The sequence below is a fragment of the Heterodontus francisci genome, unplaced genomic scaffold (genome assembly GCF_036365525.1).
Source record: "Heterodontus francisci isolate sHetFra1 unplaced genomic scaffold, sHetFra1.hap1 HAP1_SCAFFOLD_377, whole genome shotgun sequence".
NCBI classification, from domain to species: domain Eukaryota; kingdom Metazoa; phylum Chordata; class Chondrichthyes; order Heterodontiformes; family Heterodontidae; genus Heterodontus; species Heterodontus francisci.
The window spans coordinates 790,620-813,925 of NW_027142041.1; the positions used below are offsets into that span (position 1 = coordinate 790,620).

The 23,306-nt window shown below is 55.6% G+C and overlaps 1 protein-coding gene across 1 annotated transcript in view; it reads left to right on the forward strand.

Moving 5' to 3' along the window:
- Nucleotides 1-23,306, forward strand: part of LOC137366348 (adenylate cyclase type 8-like) — a 266,926-nt gene that overhangs the window by 184,586 nt on the left and 59,034 nt on the right. The window lies entirely within an intron of this gene.

Genomic DNA, 23,306 nt, shown 5'->3' on the forward strand with positions numbered 1-23,306 from the left:
GTGGAAGCAGATACATTAGGGACATTTCAGCGACTCTTGGATAGGTACAGGGATGATAGTAGAATGAAGGGTATGTAGGTAGTTTGATCCTAGAGTAGGTTAAAGGTTCGGCACAACATCGTGGGCCGAAGGGCCTGTACTGTGCTGTACTGTTCTATGTTCTATAACTATTGCTCTTCTGCGCTTTGTCCCTCCCTCAGTGCCAGCCATGGTGCCACTGCTCTGGCTGCTGCTGCTGTTTTCCTGATAGGCCATCCCCCCCAACAGTATCCAAAACGGTATACTTGTTAGAGAGGGGGATAGCCACAGGGGATTCCTGCACTGACTGCCTGCCCCATCTATCGGTCACCTTGGATGTAACCACTTCTCTAAAACTCCTGTCTATGACGCTCTCCGCCACTTGCATGCTCCTAAGTGTATCCAGTTGCCGCTCCAACTGATCCATGCGGTCTGTGAGGAGCTGCAACTGGGTACACTTCCTGCAGATGTAGTCGTCCGGAACGCTGGAAGCGTCACGGACCTCCCACATCTCACAGGTGAAGCACTTCACCCCTCTAACTGACATTTCTAGCACTAATTAATAAATTAATTTAAGATAAATAAATACTTATTAAATCCTTACTAAATTGTTATAACTATATGGTCCCTAGTGCTAGATTCATACTATAAATGTTAAATGCTAACTAAATACAGTAATGTCCTCCCTCTGGTTTAGTTACTCTACTTATTAATTAGTTAATTAGGGTTTTAATCAATTTTTATCAGTGTTTTATTTTCAAATTCAGTTAAAAAAAATTCCCTACCAGCCAATCAGGTCACAGCTTTCCTGTGAAGTCACTCAGTTTTTTTTTACCAGAGGTAAGTTTTTTATACTTACTGGTCCGGAACTCTGCCCTCCGTGTCTTCTTCCAGTCAGCTGTGTTCTTTGGAAGCTCTGGGCTCCCCTCACTGAGGACAGGTAGGAAATGAAAGGATCTCCTCACTCCCTCCTTACCGAACTTCCTCACTTCCCAAACTTCCACTGCAGCACTCTACTGCAACCCACTGTAACTTTTTTACTTTTTCTATTGCAAACAGTACTCAGGATTGTTTTTGAAGATGTTGTGGTGCGTTTTTGGATTTGCCAGAGAATGTTTCTGCATTCTCACAGTGGTGTGGCCAGAGGAATGGGTAGCCTGACCAAGCAAAGGCTGCAAAAGAAATGGGGACAGCAGTGGAATTGCTTCTGGGTCTGGTCATTAAGGCCTAGGTCATTAATATATATATCAGGAAAAGCAAGGGTCCCAACACTGATCCCTGGGGAACTCCACTACAAACCTTCCTCCAGCCCGAAAAACATCCATTAACCACTACTCTTTGTTTCCTGTCACTCAGCTAATTTTGTTTCCATGTTGTTACCGTCACTTTTATTCCATGAGCTACAAGTTTGCTCACAAGTCTGTTGTATGATACTGTATCAAACGTCTTTTGAAAGTCCATGTACACCACATCAACAGCATTGCCCTCATCAACCCTCTCTGTTATTTCCTCAAAAAACTCCAGCAAGTTAGTTAAACATGATTTTCCCTTAAGAAATCCATGCTGGCTTTCCTTAATTAACTCGCATTTGCCCATGTGACTATTGATTTTGTCCCGAATTATTTTTTCTCGAAGTTTTCCCACCATGAAGTTAAACTGACTGGCCTGTAGTTCCTGGGCTTATCTTTACACCCTTTTTTGAACAATGGTGTAATATTTGCAATTCTCCAGTCCTCTGGCACCACCCCCGAGTCTAAGGAAGACTGAAGGGGCCTCTGCGATTTCCACCCTCACTTTCCTCAGTATCCTTGGATGCATTTCATCCGGCCCTGGTGTTTTATCCACTTTAAGTACAGACAGCCTATCTAATACTTCCTCTTTATCAATTTTAAACCCCTTTCGTGTCTGAATTACCTCCTCTTTCAACATAGCCTGGGTTGAATCTGCTTCCTTGGTAAAGACAGATGCAAAGTATTCATTTAAAACCTCAGCTATGCCCTCTGCCCTTTCTGGTCCCTAATCGGCCCCACTCCTCCTTTCACCACCCTTTTACTATTTATATGCCTATAGAAAACTTTGGGATTTCCTTTAATGCTAGCTACCAGTCTCTTTTCATGCTCTCTCTTTGCTTCTCTTATTTGCTTTTTCACTTCCCCTCTGGACCTTCTATATTCAGCCTGGTTCTCAATAGCATTTTCTAGCTGGCATCTGTCATAAGCACACTTTTTCTTCTTTATCTTAATCTCTACCTCTTTTGTCATCCAGGGAGCTCTGGATTTGTTTGCCCTACTTTTCCCCTTCGAGGAAATATTTTGACTGTGCCCGAACTATCTCTTCTTTGAAGGTAGCCCATTGTTCATCTACTGGTTTTCCTGCCAGCTTTTGACTCCAATTTATTCACCCCAGCTCCATTCTGATCCCATTGAAGTTGGCCTTCCCCCAATTAATTATTCTTACCCTGGATTGCTCTTTGTCCTTTTCCATAGTTAGCCTAAACTTTATGATACAATGATCACTATCCCCTAAATTCTCTCCTACTGATACTTGATCCACTTGGCCCACCTCATTCCCAAGAACCAGGTCTAGCAGTGCCTCCTTTCTCATTGGACTAGCAGCATACTGTTGTAGAAAATGTTCCTGAACACACTCTAGGAACTCTTGCCCCTCACTGCCCTTTACACTACTATTATCCCAGTCAATGTTTGGATAATTGAAATAACTACTCTGTAATTTTTGCACTTCTCTGTAATTTCCTTGCACATTTGTTCCTCCATGTCCCTCCCACTAACTGGTGGCCTGTAGACAACACCGAGCAATGTGACTGCACCTTTTCTGTTCCTTAGCTCTAGTCAATTAGATTCTGTCCTCGACCCTTCTGTGACATCCTTTTTCTCCAGCACTGCAATGCTCTCCTTAATCAATAATGCCACCCCTCCTCCTTCGTTCTCTTTCCTATGTTTCCTGAATACCTTGATCCAGGAGTATTTAACACCCAGTCCTGCCTTTCTTTGAGCCAGGTCTCTGTTATAGCCACAACATCATATTTCCACATGGCAATCTCTGCCTGTACCTCACCAGTCTTATTAACCACACTCATTCACAAACATGCACATTAACCCTGATTTAGACTTTATTACTTTGTCCCTTACTCTGACTCCACCTATTCCCTACTCCAGTGCTATCTATCTTCCCCAGTATTCTGTGCACCTTGGTATTCCTCTCTGATACTTGCTCCTGGTTCCCACACCCCTGACAAGTTACCAGTTTAGCTTCCCTCCAATCTGAGCTCCCTCTCAGGTTCCCATCCCCTGAGAATTTAATTTAAACCCTCCTCAACAGAACTAGCAAATCTCCCTGGAAGGATATTCATCCCAGTCCTGTTAAGCTGCAACCCGTCCATCTTGTACAGGTCTCGCCTGCTCCAGAACCGGTCCCAATGTCTCAGAAATCTGATGCCCTCCCTCCTACACCAGTTCTCCAGCCACGTGTTCAATCGCTCAATTCTCCTATTCCTATGATCACTAGCACGTGGGATTGGGAGTAATCCTGAGATTACTGCTTTTGAGCTCTTGCTTTTTAATTTCCTTCCTAGCTCCCTAAAATCTGCTTTCAGGACTTCAATCCCCTTCTTACCTGTGTCATTGGTACCAATGTGGACCACGACCTCTGGCTGTTCACCCTCCCCCAGAAGAATGTCCTGTAGCCGCTCCGTGACATCCTTGACCCTGGCACCAGGGAGGCAACACACCATCCTGGAATCATGTTTACTGCCGCAGAAACGCCTGTCTGTTCCTCTAACTAACGAATCCCTTATCACTACTGCTCTTCCACTCTTCTTCCTCCCCTCCTGTAAAGCTGATTCACCTGTGGTGTTACAAACTTGGCTCTGATTCCACTCCTCTGCGGAACCATCACTTTCAGCAGTATCCAAAGTGAAAAAATGATTAGCGAGTGAGATCATATTAGGACTCCTGCGCTACCTGCCTCGTTCTTTTAGACTGACTGGTGGTCACCCATTCCCTATCTGCCTACATTGCTCCTAACCTGTGGTGTAACCACCTCCCTAAACGTGCTATCCACGTAGTCCTCTGCCTTGCAATGACTCCAGCCACCACTCGAGTTCCGAAACCCAGAGCTCAAGCTTCTGCAGCCGGTGACACTTCCTGTCGATGTGTTTGTCTAGGACACATGGTGTGTCCATAACTTCCCACATACCACAGGCTGTACATTCCACTCAGCAGAGCTGCCCTGCCATACCTTAACTTTACAGACTATTTATTATAAGTAGAATAGCTTACCAGGTACTCACCAAACAGCTCCTTCCACTGCACTGAAGCAAGAACCAAATACTGGAGGGTTAAAAAGTAGAAAATGGAGCACCTCCTGCCTCTTGAAAGAACTCACCACTCACCAAACTCCAATCTCCACACTCAGCTTGCAATCTGCACTCCGTTTGCACCCAGACCTCTGTATTTATGCCTTTTGAAGCTGAAACTGCAGCAAGCAGATTTGACCGGTCAACTACTTAACTAATCAGCTACTCTGCAGTAGAGCCTGTTAATCCCTACTTAAGACTGCAAGAAACTTCCTTTACTTTCATAACCCTAGTTTATGCAGAGAGAAAATCCCACTGAAATGCTAACTGCAGACCAGACTTTTCTCAAGAGAACAACACTTTAAATCCCCAGTCACTAAACTCCCATCTCCACTCTCAGCTTGCAATCTGCACTCCGTTTACAGTGTTCCCAATATATAGTTGAAATAAATTTCTACTAATCAATATTTAAGCTCCTTCTCAAAATTCACAGCAAACCTAATGTGTCAGTTATTTAACGAACTGTGCATTGATACTCACCCCCCTCTGTGCGTTGATACTCATCCCCCCCCGTGCGTCGATACTCATGCCCCGCCCCCGTGCATTGATACTCACCCCCCTCTGTGCGTTGATACATCTCCCTCCGTGCGTTGATACTCATGCCCCGCCCCCGTGCATTGATACTCACCCCCCTCTGTGCGTTGATACATCTCCCTCCGTGCGTTGATACTCACCCCCCTCTGTGCGTTGATACTCATCCCCCCCCGTGCGTCGATACTCATGCCCCGCCCCCGTGCATTGATACTCACCCCCCTCTGTGCGTTGATACATCTCCCCCCGTGCGTCGATACTCACGCCCACTCCATGCGTTGATACTCAACCCCCTCCGTGTGTTGATACTCACGCCCCCTCCGTGCGTTGATACTCACGCCCCCTCCGTGTGTTGATACTCACCCCCTCAGTGCGTTGATACTCACGCCCCCTCCGTGCATTGATACTCAACCCCCTCTGTGCGTTGATACTCACCCCCTTCCGTGCGTTGATACTCACGCCCCCTCCGTGCATTGATACTCACCCCCCTCTGTGCGTTGATACTCACCCCCTTCCGTGCGTTGATACTCACGCCCCCTCCGTGTGTTGATACTCACGCCCCCTCCGTGTGTTGATACTCACGCCCCCTCCGTGCATTGATACTCATCCCCTCTGTGCGTTGATACTCACCCCCTTCCGTGCGTTGATACTCACGCCCCCTCCGTGTGTTGATACTCACGCCCCCTCCGTGCATTGATACTCATCCCCTCTGTGCGTTGATACTCACCCCCTTCCGTGCATTGATACTCACGCCCCCTCCGTGTGTTGATACTCACGCCCCCTCCGTGTGTTGATACTCACCCCTTCCGTGCGTTGATACTCACGCCCCTTCCGTGTGTTGATACTCACCCCTTCTGTGCGTTGATACTCACGCCCCCTCCGTGTGTTGATACTCACCCCTTCCGTGCGTTGATACTCACGCCCCTTCCGTGTGTTGATACTCACCCCTTCCGTGCGTTGATACTCACGCCCCCTCCGTGCGTTGATACTCACGCCCCCTCCGTGCATTGATACTCACCCCCCTCCGTGTGTTGATACTCACGCCCCCTCCGTGTGTTGATACTCACGCCCCCTCCGTGCATTGATACTCATCCCCTCTGTGCGTTGATACTCACCCCCTTCCGTGCATTGATACTCACGCCCCCTCCGTGTGTTGATACTCACGCCCCCTCCGTGTGTTGATACTCACGCCCCCTCCGTGTGTTGATACTCACCCCTTCCGTGCGTTGATACTCACGCCCCTTCCGTGTGTTGATACTCACCCCTTCTGTGCGTTGATACTCACGCTCCCTCCGTGCGTTGATTCTCACCCCCTTCCGTGTGTTGATACTCACCCCTTCCGTGCGTTGATACTCACGCCCCCTCCGTGCGTTGATACTCACGCCCCCTCCGTGCATTGATACTCACCCCCCTCAGTGCGTTGATACTCACGCCCCCTCCGTGCACTGATACTAACCCCCCTCTGTGCGTTGATACTCACCCCCTTCCGTGCGTTGATACTCACCCCCCCTCTGTGCGTTGATACTCACCCCCTTCCGTGCGTTGATACTCACGCCCCCTCTGTGCGTTGATACTCACCCCCTTCCGTGCGTTGATACTCACGCCCCCTCTGTGCGTTGATACTCACCCCCTTCCGTGCGTTGATACTCACGCCCCCTCTGTGCGTTGATACTCACGCCACCTCCGTGCATTGATACTCACCCCTCTCTGTGCGTTGATACTCACGCCCCCTCCGTGCGTTGATACTCACGCCCCCTCCGTGCGTTGATACTCACCCCCTTCCGTGCGTTGATACTCACGCCCCCTCCGTGCATTGATACTCACCCCCCTCAGTGCGTTGATACTCACGCCCCCTCCGTGCATTGATACTCACCCCCCTCTGTGCGTTGATACTCACCCCCTTCCGTGCGTTGATACTCACCCCCCTCTGTGCGTTGATACTCACCCCCCTCCGTGTGTTGATACTCACCCCCTTCCGTGCATTGATACTCACCCCCCTCTGTGCGTTGATACTCACCCCCCTCCGTGTGTTGATACTCACCCCCTTCCGTGCGTTGATACTCACCCCCCTCTGTGCGTTGATACTCACCCCCTTCCGTGCGTTGATACTCACCCCACTCTGTGCGTTGATACTCACCCCCCTCTGTGCGTTGTTACTCACCCCCTTCCGTGCGTTGATACTCACCCCCCTCTGTGCGTTGATACTCACGCCACCTCCGTGCATTGATACTCACCCCCCTCTGTGCGTTGATACTCACGCCCCCTCCGTGCATTGATACTCACCCCCCTCAGTGCGTTGATACTCACGCCCCCTCCGTGCATTGATACTCACCCCCCTCTGTGCGTTGATACTCACGCCCCCTCCGTGCGTTGATACTCACGCCCCCTCCGTGCGTTGATACTCACCCCCTTCCGTGCGTTGATACTCACGCCCCCTCCGTGCATTGATACTCACCCCCCTCAGTGCGTTGATACTCACGCCCCCTCCGTGCATTGATACTCACCCCCCTCCGTGTGTTGATACTCAGCCCCTTCCTTGCATTGATACTCACCCCCCTCTGTGCGTTGATACTCACCCCCCTCCGTGTGTTGATACTCACCCCCTTCCGTGCGTTGATACTCACCCCCCTCTGTGCGTTGATACTCACCCCCCTCCGTGTGTTGATACTCACCCCCTTCCGTGCATTGATACTCACCCCCCTCTGTGCGTTGATACTCACCCCCCTCCGTGTGTTGATACTCACCCCCTTCCGTGCGTTGATACTCACCCCCCTCTGTGCGTTGATACTCACCCCCCTCCGTGCATTGATACTCACCCCCCTCTGTGCGTTGATACTCACGCCCCCTCCGTGCATTGATACTCACCCCCCTCTGTGCGTTGATACTCACCCCCCTCCGTGCGTTGATACTCACCCCCTTCCGTGCATTGATACTCACCCCCCTCCGTGTGTTGATACTCACCCCCTTCCGTGCATTGATACTCACGCCCCCTCTGTGCGTTGATACTCACCCCCTTCCGTGCGTTGATACTCACGCCCCCTCTGTGCGTTGATACTCACGCCCCCTCCGTGCATTGATACTCACCCCCTTCCGTGCGTTGATACTCACGCCCCCTCTGTGTGTTGATACTCACCCCACTCCGTGCGTTGTTAGTTGTTACTCACCCCCCTCCGTGCGTTGATACTCACCCCACTCCGTGCGTTGTTAGTTGTTACTCACCCCACTCCGTGCGTTGTTAGTTGTTACTCACCCCCCTCCGTGCGTTGATACTCACGCCCCCACCGTGCGTTGATACTCACCACCCTCCGTGCGTTGATACTCAACCCCCTCCGTGCGTTGTTAGTTGTTACTCACCCCCCTCCGTGCGTTGATACTCACGCCCCCACCGTGCGTTGATACTCACCACCCTCCGTGTGTTGATACTCACCCCCCACCGTGAGTTGATACTCACCACCCTCCGTGCGTTGATACTCACCCCCTTCCGTGTGTTGATACTCACGCCCCCTCCGTGCATTGATACTCACCCCCCTCTGTGCGTTGATACTCACGCCCCCTCCGTGCGTTGATACTCACGCCCCCTCTGTGCGTTGATACTCACCCCCTTCCGTGTGTTGATACTCACCCCCTTCCGTGCGTTGATACTCACGCCCCCTCCGTGCATTGATACTCACCCCCCTCAGTGCGTTGATACTCACGCCCCCTCCGTGCATTGATACTCACCCCCCTCTGTGCGTTGATACTCACCCCCTTCCGTGCGTTGATACTCACCCCCCTCTGTGCGTTGATACTCACCCCCCTCCGTGTGTTGATACTCACCCCCTTCCGTGCATTGATACTCACCCCCTTCCGTGCGTTGATACTCACCCCCCTCTGTGCGTTGATACTCACCCCCCTCCATGTGTTGATACTCACCCCCTTCCGTGCGTTGATACTCACCCCCCTCTGTGCATTGATACTCACGCCCCCTCCGTGCATTGATACTCACCCCCCTCAGTGCGTTGATACTCACGCCCCCTCCGTGCATTGATACTCACCCCCCTCTGTGCGTTGATACTCACCCCCTTCCGTGCGTTGATACTCACCCCCCTCTGTGCGTTGATACTCACCCCCCTCCGTGTGTTGATACTCACCCCCTTCCGTGCATTGATACTCACCCCCCTCCGTGTGTTGATACTCACCCCCTTCCGTGCATTGATACTCACGCCCCCTCTGTGCGTTGATACTCACGCCCCCTCCGTGCATTGATACTCACCCCCTTCCGTGCGTTGATACTCACGCCCCCTCTGTGCGTTGATACTCACCCCACTCCGTGCGTTGTTAGTTGTTACTCACCCCCCTCCGTGCGTTGATACTCAACCCTCTCCGTGCGTTGTTAGTTGTTTCTCACCCCCCTCCGTGCGTTGATACTCACGCCCCCACCGTGCGTTGATACCACCCTCCGTGTGTTGATACTCACCCCCCACCGTGAGTTGATACTCACCCCACTCTGTGCGTTGATACTCACGCCCCCTCCGTGTGTTGATACTCACGCCCCCTCCGTGAGTTGATACTCACCCCACTCTGTGCGTTGATACTCACGCCCCTTCCGTGCGTTGATACTCACGCCCCCTCTGTGCGTTGATACTCACCCCCTTCCGTGCGTTGATACTCACCCCCTTCCGTGCGTTGATACTCACGCCCCCTCCGTGCATTGATACTCACCCCCCTCAGTGCGTTGATACTCACGCCCCCTCCGTGCATTGATACTCACCCCCCTCTGTGCGTTGATACTCACCCCCTTCCGTGCGTTGATACTCACCCCCCTCTGTGCGTTGATACTCACCCCCCTCCGTGTGTTGATACTCACCCCCTTCCGTGCATTCATACTCACCCCCCTCTGTGCGTTGATACTCACCCCCCTCCGTGTGTTGATACTCACCCCCTTCCGTGCGTTGATACTCACCCCCCTCTGTGCATTGATACTCACGCCCCCTCCGTGCATTGATACTCACCCCCCTCTGTGCGTTGATACTCACGCCCCCTCCGTGCATTGATACTCACCCCCCTCTGTGCGTTGATACTCACCCCCCTCCGTGCGTTGATACTCACCCCCTTCCGTGCATTGATACTCACCCCCCTCCGTGTGTTGATACTCACCCCCTTCCGTGCATTGATACTCACGCTCCCTCTGTGCGTTGATACTCACCCCCTTCCGTGCGTTGATACTCACGCCCCCTCTGTGCGTTGATACTCACGCCCCCTCCGTGCATTGATACTCACACCCTTCCGTGCGTTGATACTCACGCCCCCTCTGTGCGTTGATACTCACCCCACTCCGTGCGTTGTTAGTTGTTACTCACCCCCCTCCGTGCGTTGATACTCACCCCACTCCGTGCGTTGTTAGTTGTTACTCACCCCACTCCGTGCGTTGTTAGTTGTTACTCACCCCCCTCCGTGCGTTGATACTCACGCCCCCACCGTGCGTTGATACTCACCACCCTCCGTGCGTTGATACTCAACCCCCTCCGTGCGTTGTTAGTTGTTACTCACCCCACTCCGTGCGTTGATACTCACGCCCCCACCGTGCGTTGATACTCACCACCCTCCGTGTGTTGATACTCACCCCCCACCGTGAGTTGATACTCACCACCCTCCGTGCGTTGATACTCACCCCCTTCCGTGTGTTGATACTCACGCCCCCTCCGTGCATTGATACTCACCCCCCTCTGTGCGTTGATACTCACGCGCCCTCCGTGCGTTGATACTCACGCCCCCTCTGTGCGTTGATACTCACCCCCTTCCGTGTGTTGATACTCACCCCCTTCCGTGCGTTGATACTCACGCCCCCTCCGTGCATTGATACTCACCCCCCTCAGTGCGTTGATACTCACGCCCCCTCCGTGCATTGATACTCACCCCCCTCTGTGCGTTGATACTCACCCCCTTCCGTGCGTTGATACTCGCCCCCCTCTGTGCGTTGATACTCACCCCCCTCCGTGTGTTGATACTCACCCCCTTCCGTGCATTGATACTCACCCCCTTCCGTGTGTTGATACTCACCCCCCTCTGTGCGTTGATACTCACCCCCCTCCGTGTGTTGATACTCACCCCCTTCCGTGCGTTGATACTCACCCCCCTCTGTGCATTGATACTCACGCCCCCTCCGTGCATTGATACTCACCCCCCTCAGTGCGTTGATACTCACGCCCCCTCCGTGCATTGATACTCACCCCCCTCTGTGCGTTGATACTCACCCCCTTCCGTGCGTTGATACTCACCCCCCTCTGTGCGTTGATACTCACGCCCCTCCGTGTGTTGATACTCACCCCCTTCCGTGCATTGATACTCACCCCCCTCCGTGTGTTGATACTCACCCCCTTCCGTGCATTGATACTCACGCCCCCTCTGTGCGTTGATACTCACGCCCCCTCCGTGCATTGATACTCACCCCCTTCCGTGCGTTGATACTCACGCCCCCTCTGTGCGTTGATACTCACCCCACTCCGTGCGTTGTTAGTTGTTACTCACCCCCCTCCGTGCGTTGATACTCAACCCTCTCCGTGCGTTGTTAGTTGTTACTCACCCCCCTCCGTGCGTTGATACTCACGCCCCCACCGTGCGTTGATACCACCCTCCGTGTGTTGATACTCACCCCCCACCGTGAGTTGATACTCACCCCACTCTGTGCGTTGATACTCACCCCACTCTGTGCGTTGATACTCACGCCCCTTCCGTGCGTTGATACTCACGCCCCCTCTCTGCGTTGATACTCACCCCCTTCCGTGCGTTGATACTCACGCCCTCTCTGTGCATTGATACTCACGCCCTCTCTGTGCGTTGATACTCACCCCCTTCCGTGCGTTGATACTCACGCCACCTCCGTGCATTGATACTCACCCCCCTCTGTGCGTTGATACTCACGCCCCCTCCGTGCGTTGATACTCACGCCCCCTCTGTGCGTTGATACTCACGCCCTTCCGTGCGTTGATACTCACGCCACCTCCGTGTGTTGATACTCACCCCCTTCCGTGCATTGATACTCACGCTCCCTCTGTGCGTTGATACTCACCCCCTTCCGTGCGTTGATACTCACGCCCCCTCTGTGCGTTGATACTCACGCCCCCTCCGTGCATTGATACTCACACCCTTCCGTGCGTTGATACTCACGCCCCCTCTGTGCGTTGATACTCACCCCACTCCGTGCGTTGTTAGTTGTTACTCACCCCCCTCCGTGCGTTGATACTCACCCCACTCCGTGCGTTGTTAGTTGTTACTCACCCCACTCCGTGCGTTGTTAGTTGTTACTCACCCCCCTCCGTGCGTTGATACTCACGCCCCCACCGTGCGTTGATACTCACCACCCTCCGTGCGTTGATACTCAACCCCCTCCGTGCGTTGTTAGTTGTTACTCACCCCACTCCGTGCGTTGATACTCACGCCCCCACCGTGCGTTGATACTCACCACCCTCCGTGTGTTGATACTCACCCCCCACCGTGAGTTGATACTCACCACCCTCCGTGCGTTGATACTCACCCCCTTCCGTGTGTTGATACTCACGCCCCCTCCGTGCATTGATACTCACCCCCCTCTGTGCGTTGATACTCACGCGCCCTCCGTGCGTTGATACTCACGCCCCCTCTGTGCGTTGATACTCACCCCCTTCCGTGTGTTGATACTCACCCCCTTCCGTGCGTTGATACTCACGCCCCCTCCGTGCATTGATACTCACCCCCCTCAGTGCGTTGATACTCACGCCCCCTCCGTGCATTGATACTCACCCCCCTCTGTGCGTTGATACTCACCCCCTTCCGTGCGTTGATACTCGCCCCCCTCTGTGCGTTGATACTCACCCCCCTCCGTGTGTTGATACTCACCCCCTTCCGTGCATTGATACTCACCCCCTTCCGTGTGTTGATACTCACCCCCCTCTGTGCGTTGATACTCACCCCCCTCCGTGTGTTGATACTCACCCCCTTCCGTGCGTTGATACTCACCCCCCTCTGTGCATTGATACTCACGCCCCCTCCGTGCATTGATACTCACCCCCCTCAGTGCGTTGATACTCACGCCCCCTCCGTGCATTGATACTCACCCCCCTCTGTGCGTTGATACTCACCCCCTTCCGTGCGTTGATACTCACCCCCCTCTGTGCGTTGATACTCACGCCCCTCCGTGTGTTGATACTCACCCCCTTCCGTGCATTGATACTCACCCCCCTCCGTGTGTTGATACTCACCCCCTTCCGTGCATTGATACTCACGCCCCCTCTGTGCGTTGATACTCACGCCCCCTCCGTGCATTGATACTCACCCCCTTCCGTGCGTTGATACTCACGCCCCCTCTGTGCGTTGATACTCACCCCACTCCGTGCGTTGTTAGTTGTTACTCACCCCCCTCCGTGCGTTGATACTCAACCCTCTCCGTGCGTTGTTAGTTGTTACTCACCCCCCTCCGTGCGTTGATACTCACGCCCCCACCGTGCGTTGATACCACCCTCCGTGTGTTGATACTCACCCCCCACCGTGAGTTGATACTCACCCCACTCTGTGCGTTGATACTCACCCCACTCTGTGCGTTGATACTCACGCCCCTTCCGTGCGTTGATACTCACGCCCCCTCTCTGCGTTGATACTCACCCCCTTCCGTGCGTTGATACTCACGCCCTCTCTGTGCATTGATACTCACGCCCTCTCTGTGCGTTGATACTCACCCCCTTCCGTGCGTTGATACTCACGCCACCTCCGTGCATTGATACTCACCCCCCTCTGTGCGTTGATACTCACGCCCCCTCCGTGCGTTGATACTCACGCCCCCTCTGTGCGTTGATACTCACGCCCCCTCCGTGCGTTGATACTCACGCCCCCTCCGTGCATTGATACTCACCCCCCTCAGTGCGTTGATACTCACGCCCCCTCCGTGCATTGATACTCACCCCCCTCTGTGCGTTGATACTCACGCCCCCTCTGTGCGTTGATACTCACGCCCCCTCTGTGCATTGATACTCACGCCCCCTCCGTGCATTGATACTCACCCCCCTCAGTGCGTTGATACTCACGCCCCCTCCGTGCATTGATACTCACCCCCCTCTGTGCGTTGATACTCACCCCCTTCTGTGCGTTGATACTCACGCCCCCTCCGTGCATTGATACTCACCCCCCTCTGTACGTTGATACTCACCCCCTTCCGTGCGTTGATACTCACCCCCCTCTGTGCGTTGATACTCACGCCCCCTCCGTGCGTTGATACTCACCCCCCTCTGTGCGTTGATACTCACCCCCTTCCGTGCATTGATACTCACCCCCCTCTGTGCGTTGATACTCACCCCCCTCCGTGCATTGATACTCATGCCCCCTCCGTGCATTGATACTCACCCCCCTCCGTGCATTGATACTCACCCCCCTCTGTGCGTTGATACTCACCCCCTTCCGTGCGTTGATACTCACCCCCCTCTGTGCGTTGATACTCACCCCCTTCCGTGCGTTGATACTCACGCCCCCTCCGTGCATTGATACTCACCCCCCTCTGTGCGTTGATACTCACCCCCTTCCGTGCGTTGATACTCACGCCCCCTCCGTGCATTGATACTCACCCACTTCCGTGCGTTGATACTCAACCCCCTCTGTGCGTTGATACTCACGCCCCCTCCGTGCGTTGATACTCACCCCCCTCTGTGCGTTGATACTCACCCCCTTCCGTGCATTGATACTCACCCCACTCTGTGCGTTGATACTCACCCCCCTCCGTGCATTGATACTCACCCCCTTCCGTGCGTTGATACTCACCCCTCTCTGTGCGTTGATACTCACGCCCCCTCCGTGCATTGATACTCACCCCCCTCTGTGCATTGATACTCACCCCCTTCCGTGCGTTGATACTCACCCCCCACCGTGTGTTGATACTCACGCCCCCTCCGTGTGTTGTTACTCTCCCCCCTCCGTGCGTTGTTACTCACCCCACTCCGTGCGTTGATACTCACCCCACTCCGTGCGTTGATACTCACGCCCCCTCCGTGTGTTGTTACTCTCCCCCCTCCGTGCGTTGTTACTCACCCCACTCCGTGCGTTGATACTCACCCCACTCTGTGCGTTGATACTCACGCCCCCTCCGTGTGTTGTTACTCTCCCCCCTCCGTGCGTTGTTACTCACCCCCCTCCGTGCGTTGATACTCACCCCACTCCGTGCGTTGATACTGACGCCCCCTCTGTGCGTTGTTACTCTCCCCCCTCCGTGCGTTGTTACTCACCCCCCTCCGTGCGTTGTTACTCTCCCCGCTCCGTGCGTTGTTACTCTCCCCCCTCCGTGCGTTGTTACTCACCCCCTCCGTGCGTTGTTACTCTCCCCCCTCCATGCGTTGATACTCACCCCACTCCGTGCATTGATACTGAAGCCCCCTCCGTGCGTTGTTACTCACCCCCCTCCATGCGTTGTTACTCTCCCCCCTCCGTGCGTTGTTACTCTCCCCCCTCCGTGCGTTGTTACTCTCCCCCCTCCGTGCGTTGTTACTCACCCCCCTCCGTGCGTTGATACTGACGCCCCCTCTGTGCGTTGATACTCACCCCACTCCGTGCGTTGATACTGACGCCCCCTCTGTGCGTTGTTACTCTCCCCCCTCCGTGCGTTGTTACTCTCCCCCCTCCGTGCGTTGATACTCACCCCACTCCGTGCATTGATACTGACGCCCCCTCTGTGCGTTGTTACTCTCCCCCCTCCGTGCGTTGTTACTCACCCCCCTCCGTGCGTTGTTACTCTCCCCCCTCCGTGCGTTGATACTCACCCCACTCCGTGCGTTGATACTGACGCCCCCTCCGTGCGTTGTTACTCACCCCCCTCCGTGCGTTGATACTCACCCCACTCCGTGCGTTGATACTGACGCCCCCTCTGTGCGTTGTTACTCTCCCCCCTCCGTGCGTTGTTACTCTCCCCCCTCCATGCGTTGATACTCACCCCACTCCGTGCGTTGATACTGACGCCCCCTCCGTGCGTTGTTACTCTCCCCCCTCCGTGCGTTGTTACTCACCCCCCTCCGTGCGTTGTTACTCTCCCCCCTCCGTGCATTGTTACTCTCCCCCCTCGGTGCGTTGTTACTCACCCATTCCGTGCGTTGTTACTCTCCCCCCTCCATGCGTTGATACTCACCCCACTCCGTGCGTTGATATTGACGCTCCCTCTGTGCGTTGTTACTCTCCCCCCTCCGTGCGTTGATCCTCACCCCACTCCGTGCGTTGATACTGACGCCCCCTCTGTGCGTTGTTACTCTCCCCCCTCCGTGCGTTGATACTCACGCCCCCACCGTGCGTTGATACTCACCACCCTCCGTGCGTTGATACTCAACCCCCTCCGTGCGTTGTTAGTTGTTACTCACCCCACTCCGTGCGTTGATACTCACGCCCCCACCGTGCATTGATACTCACCACCCTCCGTGTGTTGATACTCACCCCCCACCGTGAGTTGATACTCACCACCCTCCGTGCGTTGATACTCACCCCCTTCCGTGTGTTGATACTCACGCCCCCTCCGTGCATTGATACTCACCCCCCTCTGTGCGTTGATACTCACGCGCCCTCCGTGCGTTGATACTCACGCCCCCTCTGTGCGTTGATACTCACCCCCTTCCGTGTGTTGATACTCACCCCCTTCCGTGCGTTGATACTCACGCCCCCTCCGTGCATTGATACTCACCCCCCTCAGTGCGTTGATACTCACGCCCCCTCCGTGCATTGATACTCACCCCCCTCTGTGCGTTGATACTCACCCCCTTCCGTGCGTTGATACTCGCCCCCCTCTGTGCGTTGATACTCACCCCCCTCCGTGTGTTGATACTCACCCCCTTCCGTGCATTGATACTCACCCCCTTCCGTGTGTTGATACTCACCCCCCTCTGTGCGTTGATACTCACCCCCCTCTGTGCGTTGATACTCACCCCCCTCCGTGTGTTGATACTCACCCCCCTCTGTGCATTGATACTCACGCCCCCTCCGTGCATTGATACTCACCCCCCTCAGTGCGTTGATACTCACGCCCCCTCCGTGCATTGATACTCACCCCCCTCTGTGCGTTGATACTCACCCCCTTCCGTGCGTTGATACTCACCCCCCTCTGTGCGTTGATACTCACGCCCCTCCGTGTGTTGATACTCACCCCCTTCCGTGCATTGATACTCACCCCCCTCCGTGTGTTGATACTCACCCCCTTCCGTGCATTGATACTCACGCCCCCTCTGTGCGTTGATACTCACGCCCCCTCCGTGCATTGATACTCACCCCCTTCCGTGCGTTGATACTCACGCCCCCTCTGTGCGTTGATACTCACCCCACTCCGTGCGTTGTTAGTTGTTACTCACCCCCCTCCGTGCGTTGATACTCAACCCTCTCCGTGCGTTGTTAGTTGTTACTCACCCCCCTCCGTGCGTTGATACTCACGCCCCCACCGTGCGTTGATACCACCCTCCGTGTGTTGATACTCACCCCCCACCGTGAGTTGATACTCACCCCACTCTGTGCGTTGATACTCACGCCCCCTCCGTGTGTTGATACTCACGCCCCCTCCGTGAGTTGATACTCACCCCACTCTGTGCGTTGATACTCACGCCCCTTCCGTGCGTTGATACTCACGCCCCCTCTCTGCGTTGATACTCACCCCCTTCCGTGCGTTGATACTCACGCCCTCTCTGTGCATTGATACTCACGCCCTCTCTGTGCGTTGATACTCACCCCCTTCCGTGCGTTGATACTCACGCCACCTCCGTGCATTGATACTCACCCCCCTCTGTGCGTTGATACTCACGCCCCCTCCGTGCGTTGATACTCACGCCCCCTCTGTGCGTTGATACTCACGCCCCCTCCGTGCGTTGATACTCACGCCCCCTCCGTGCATTGATACTCACCCCCCTCAGTGCGTTGATACTCACGCCCCCTCCGTGCATTGATACTCACCCCCCTCTGTGCGTTGATACTCACGCCCCCTCTGTGCGTTGATACTCACGCCCCCTCTGTGCATTGATACTCACGCCCCCTCCGTGCATTGATACTCACCCCCCTCAGTGCGTTGATACTCACGCCCCCTCCGTGCATTGATACTCACCCCCCTCTGTGCGTTGATACTCACCCCCTTCTGTGCGTTGATACTCACGCCCCCTCCGTGCATTGATACTCACCCCCCTCTGTACGTTGATACTCACCCCCTTCCGTGCGTTGATACTCACCCCCCTCTGTGCGTTGATACTCACGCCCCCTCCGTGCGTTGATACTCACCCCCCTCTGTGCGTTGATACTCACCCCCTTCCGTGCATTGATACTCACCCCCCTCTGTGCGTTGATACTCACCCCCCTCCGTGCATTGATACTCATGCCCCCTCCGTGCATTGATACTCACCCCCCTCCGTGCATTGATACTCACCCCCTTCCGTGCGTTGATACTCACCCCCCTCTGTGCGTTGATACTCACCCCCTTCCGTGCGTTGATACTCACGCCCCCTCCGTGCATTGATACTCACCCCCCTCTGTGCGTTGATACTCACCCCCTTCCGTGCGTTGATACTCACGCCCCCTCCGTGCATTGATACTCACCCACTTCCGTGCGTTGATACTCAACCCCCTCTGTGCGTTGATACTCACGCCCCCTCCGTGCGTTGATACTCACCCCCCTCCGTGCGTTGATACTCACCCCCTTCCGTGCATTGATACTCACCCCACTCTGTGCGTTGATACTCACCCCCCTCCGTGCATTGATACTCACCCCCCTCCGTGCATTGATACTCACCCCCTTCCGTGCGTTGATACTCACCCCTCTCTGTGCGTTGATACTCACGCCCCCTCCGTGCATTGATACTCACCCCCCTCTGTGCATTGATACTCACCCCCTTCCGTGCGTTGATACTCACCCCCCACCGTGTGTTGATACTCACGCCCCCTCCGTGTGTTGTTACTCTCCCCCCTCCGTGCGTTGTTACTCACCCCACTCCGTGCGTTGATACTCACCCCACTCCGTGCGTTGATACTCACGCCCCCTCCGTGTGTTGTTACTCTCCCCCCTCCGTGCGTTGTTACTCACCCCACTCCGTGCGTTGATACTCACCCCACTCTGTGCGTTGATACTCACGCCCCCTCCGTGTGTTGTTACTCTCCCCCCTCCGTGCGTTGTTACTCACCCCCCTCCGTGCGTTGATACTCACCCCACTCTGTGCGTTGATACTCACGCCCCCTCCGTGTGTTGTTACTCTCCCCCCTCCGTGCGTTGTTACTCACCCCCCTCCGTGCGTTGATACTCACGCCCCCTCCGTGCATTGATACTCACCCCCCTCTGTGCGTTGATACTCACGCCCCCTCTGTGCGTTGATACTCACGCCCCCTCTGTGCATTGATACTCACGCCCCCTCCGTGCATTGATACTCACCCCCCTCAGTGCGTTGATACTCACGCCCCCTCCGTGCATTGATACTCACCCCCCTCTGTGCGTTGATACTCACCCCCTTCTGTGCGTTGATACTCACGCCCCCTCCGTGCATTGATACTCACCCCCCTCTGTACGTTGATACTCACCCCCTTCCGTGCGTTGATACTCACCCCCCTCTGTGCGTTGATACTCACGCCCCCTCCGTGCGTTGATACTCACCCCCCTCTGTGCGTTGATACTCACCCCCTTCCGTGCATTGATACTCACCCCCCTCTGTGCGTTGATACTCACCCCCCTCCGTGCATTGATACTCATGCCCCCTCCGTGCATTGATACTCACCCCCCTCCGTGCATTGATACTCACCCCCCTCTGTGCGTTGATACTCACCCCCTTCCGTGCGTTGATACTCACCCCCCTCTGTGCGTTGATACTCACCCCCTTCCGTGCGTTGATACTCACGCCCCCTCCGTGCATTGATACTCACCCCCCTCTGTGCGTTGATACTCACCCCCTTCCGTGCGTTGATACTCACGCCCCCTCCGTGCATTGATACTCACCCACTTCCGTGCGTTGATACTCAACCCCCTCTGTGCGTTGATACTCACGCCCCCTCCGTGCGTTGATACCCCCCTCTGTGCGTTGATACTCACCCCCTTCCGTGCATTGATACTCACCCCACTCTGTGCGTTGATACTCACCCCCCTCCGTGCATTGATACTCACCCCCCTCCGTGCATTGATACTCACCCCCTTCCGTGCGTTGATACTCACCCCTCTCTGTGCGTTGATACTCACGCCCCCTCCGTGCATTGATACTCACCCCCCTCTGTGCATTGATACTCACCCCCTTCCGTGCGTTGATACTCACCCCCCACCGTGTGTTGATACTCACGCCCCCTCCGTGTGTTGTTACTCTCCCCCCTCCGTGCGTTGTTACTCACCCCACTCCGTGCGTTGATACTCACCCCACTCCGTGCGTTGATACTCACGCCCCCTCCGTGTGTTGTTACTCTCCCCCCTCCGTGCGTTGTTACTCACCCCACTCCGTGCGTTGATACTCACCCCACTCTGTGCGTTGATACTCACGCCCCCTCCGTGTGTTGTTACTCTCCCCCCTCCGTGCGTTGTTACTCACCCCCCTCCGTGCGTTGATACTCACCCCACTCCGTGCGTTGATACTCACGCCCCCTCCGTGTGTTGTTACTCTCCCCCCTCCGTGCGTTGTTACTCACCCCCCTCCGTGCGTTGTTACTCTCCCCGCTCCGTGCGTTGTTACTCTCCCCCCTCCGTGCGTTGTTACTCACCCCCTCCGTGCGTTGTTACTCTCCCCCCTCCATGCGTTGATACTCACCCCACTCCGTGCGTTGATACTGAAGCCCCCTCCGTGCGTTGTTACTCACCCCCCTCCATGCGTTGTTACTCTCCCCCCTCCGTGCGTTGTTACTCTCCCCCCTCCGTGCGTTGTTACTCTCCCCCCTCCGTGCGTTGTTACTCACCCCCCTCCGTGCGTTGATACTGACGCCCCCTCTGTGCGTTGATACTCACCCCACTCCGTGCGTTGATACTGACGCCCCCTCTGTGCGTTGTTACTCTCCCCCCTCCGTGCGTTGTTACTCTCCCCCCTCCGTGCGTTGATACTCACCCCACTCCGTGCGTTGATACTGACGCCCCCTCTGTGCGTTGTTACTCTCCCCCCTCCGTGCGTTGTTACTCACCCCCCTCCGTGCGTTGTTACTCTCCCCCCTCCGTGCGTTGATACTCACCCCACTCCGTGCGTTGATACTGACGCCCCCTCCGTGCGTTGTTACTCACCCCCCTCCGTGCGTTGATACTCACCCCACTCCGTGCGTTGATACTGACGCCCCCTCTGTGCGTTGTTACTCTCCCCCCTCCGTGCGTTGTTACTCTCCCCCCTCCATGCGTTGATACTCACCCCACTCCGTGCGTTGATACTGACGCCCCCTCCGTGCGTTGTTACTCTCCCCCCTCCGTGCGTTGTTACTCACCCCCCTCCGTGCGTTGTTACTCTCCCCCCTCCGTGCATTGTTACTCTCCCCCCTCGGTGCGTTGTTACTCACCCATTCCGTGCGTTGTTACTCTCCCCCCTCCATGCGTTGATACTCACCCCACTCCGTGCGTTGATATTGACGCTCCCTCTGTGCGTTGTTACTCTCCCCCCTCCGTGCGTTGATCCTCACCCCACTCCGTGCGTTGATACTGACGCCCCCTCTGTGCGTTGTTACTCTCCCCCCTCCGTGCGTTGTTACTCTCCCCCCTCCGTGCGTTGTTACTCACCCCCCTCCGTGCGTTGTTACTCACCCCCCTCCGTGCGTTGTTACTCTCCCCCCTCCGTGCATTGTTACTCTCCCCCCTCGGTGCGTTGTTACTCACCCCACTCCGTGCGTTGATATTGACGCCCCCTCCGTGCGTTGTTACTCACCCCACTCCGTGCGTTGATACTCATCCCACTCCGTGCGTTGATACTGACGCCCCCTCTGTGCGTTGTTACTCTCCCCCCTCCATGCGTTGATACTCACCCCACTCCGTGCGTTGATATTGACGCCCCCTCTGTGCGTTGTTACTCTCCCCCCTCCGTGCGTTGATACTGACGCCCCCTCTGTGCGTTGTTACTCTCCCCCCTCCGTGCGTTGTTACTCACCACCCTCCGTGCGTTGTTACTCTCCCCCCTCCGTGCGTTGATACTCACCCCACTCCGTGCGTTGATACTGACGCCCCCTCTGTGCGATGTTACTCTCCCCCCTCCGTGCGTTGATACTCACCCCACTCCGTGCGTTGATACTGACGCCCCCTCTGTGCGTTGTTACTCTCCCCCCTCCGTGCGTTGATACTGACGCCCCCTCCGTGCGTTGTTACTCTCCCCCCTCCGTGCGTTGATACTCACCCCACTCCGTGCGTTGATACTGACGCCCCCTCTGTGCGTTGTTACTCTCCCCCCTCCGTGCGTTGATACTGACGCCCCCTCCGTGCGTTGTTACTCTCCCCCCTCCGTGCGTTGTTACTCACCCCTCTCCGTGCGCTGTTACTCTCCCCACTCCGTGCGTTGTTACTCTCCCCCCTCCGTGCATTGTTACTCACCCCCCTCCGTGCGTTGTTACTCTCCCCCCTCCGTGCATTGATACTCACCCCACTCCGTGCGTTGATACTGACGCCCCCTCTGTGCGTTGTTACTCTCCCCCCTCCGTGCATTGTTACTCACCCCCCTCCGTGCGTTGTTACTCTCCCCCCTCCGTGCATTGATACTCACCCCACTCCGTGCGTTGATACTGACGCCCCCTCTGTGCGTTGTTACTCTCCCCTCTCCATGCGTTGTTACTCACCCCCCTCCGTGCGTTGTTACTCACCCACCTCCGTGCGTTGATACTGACGCCCCCTCTGTGCGTTGTTACTCTCCCCCCTCCATGCGTTGTTACTCACCCCCCTCCGTGCGTTGTTACTCACCCACCTCCGTGCGTTGATACTGACGCCCCCTCTGTGCGTTGTTACTCTCCCCCCTCCGTGTGTTGATACTCACCCCACTCCGTGCGTTGATACTCACCCCAATCCGTGCGTTGTTACTCACCCCCCTCCGTGCGTTGTTACTCTCCCCCCTCCATGCGTTGTTACTCACCCCCCTCCGTGCGTTGTTACTCACCCACCTCCGTGCGTTGATACTGACGCCCCCTCTGTGCGTTGTTACTCTCCCCCCTCCATGCGTTGTTACTCACCCCCCTCCGTGCGTTGTTACTCACCCACCTCCGTGCGTTGATACTGACGCCCCCTCTGTGCGTTGTTACTCTCCCCCCTCCGTGTGTTGATACTCACCCCACTCCGTGCGTTGATACTCACCCCAATCCGTGCGTTGTTACTCACCCCCCTCCGTGCGTTGTTACTCTCCCCCCTCCGTGCGTTGTTACTCTCCCCCCTCCGTGCATTGTTACTCTCCCCCCTCCATGCGTTGATACTCACCCCACTCCGTGCGTTGATATTGACGCCCCCTCTGTGCGTTGTTAC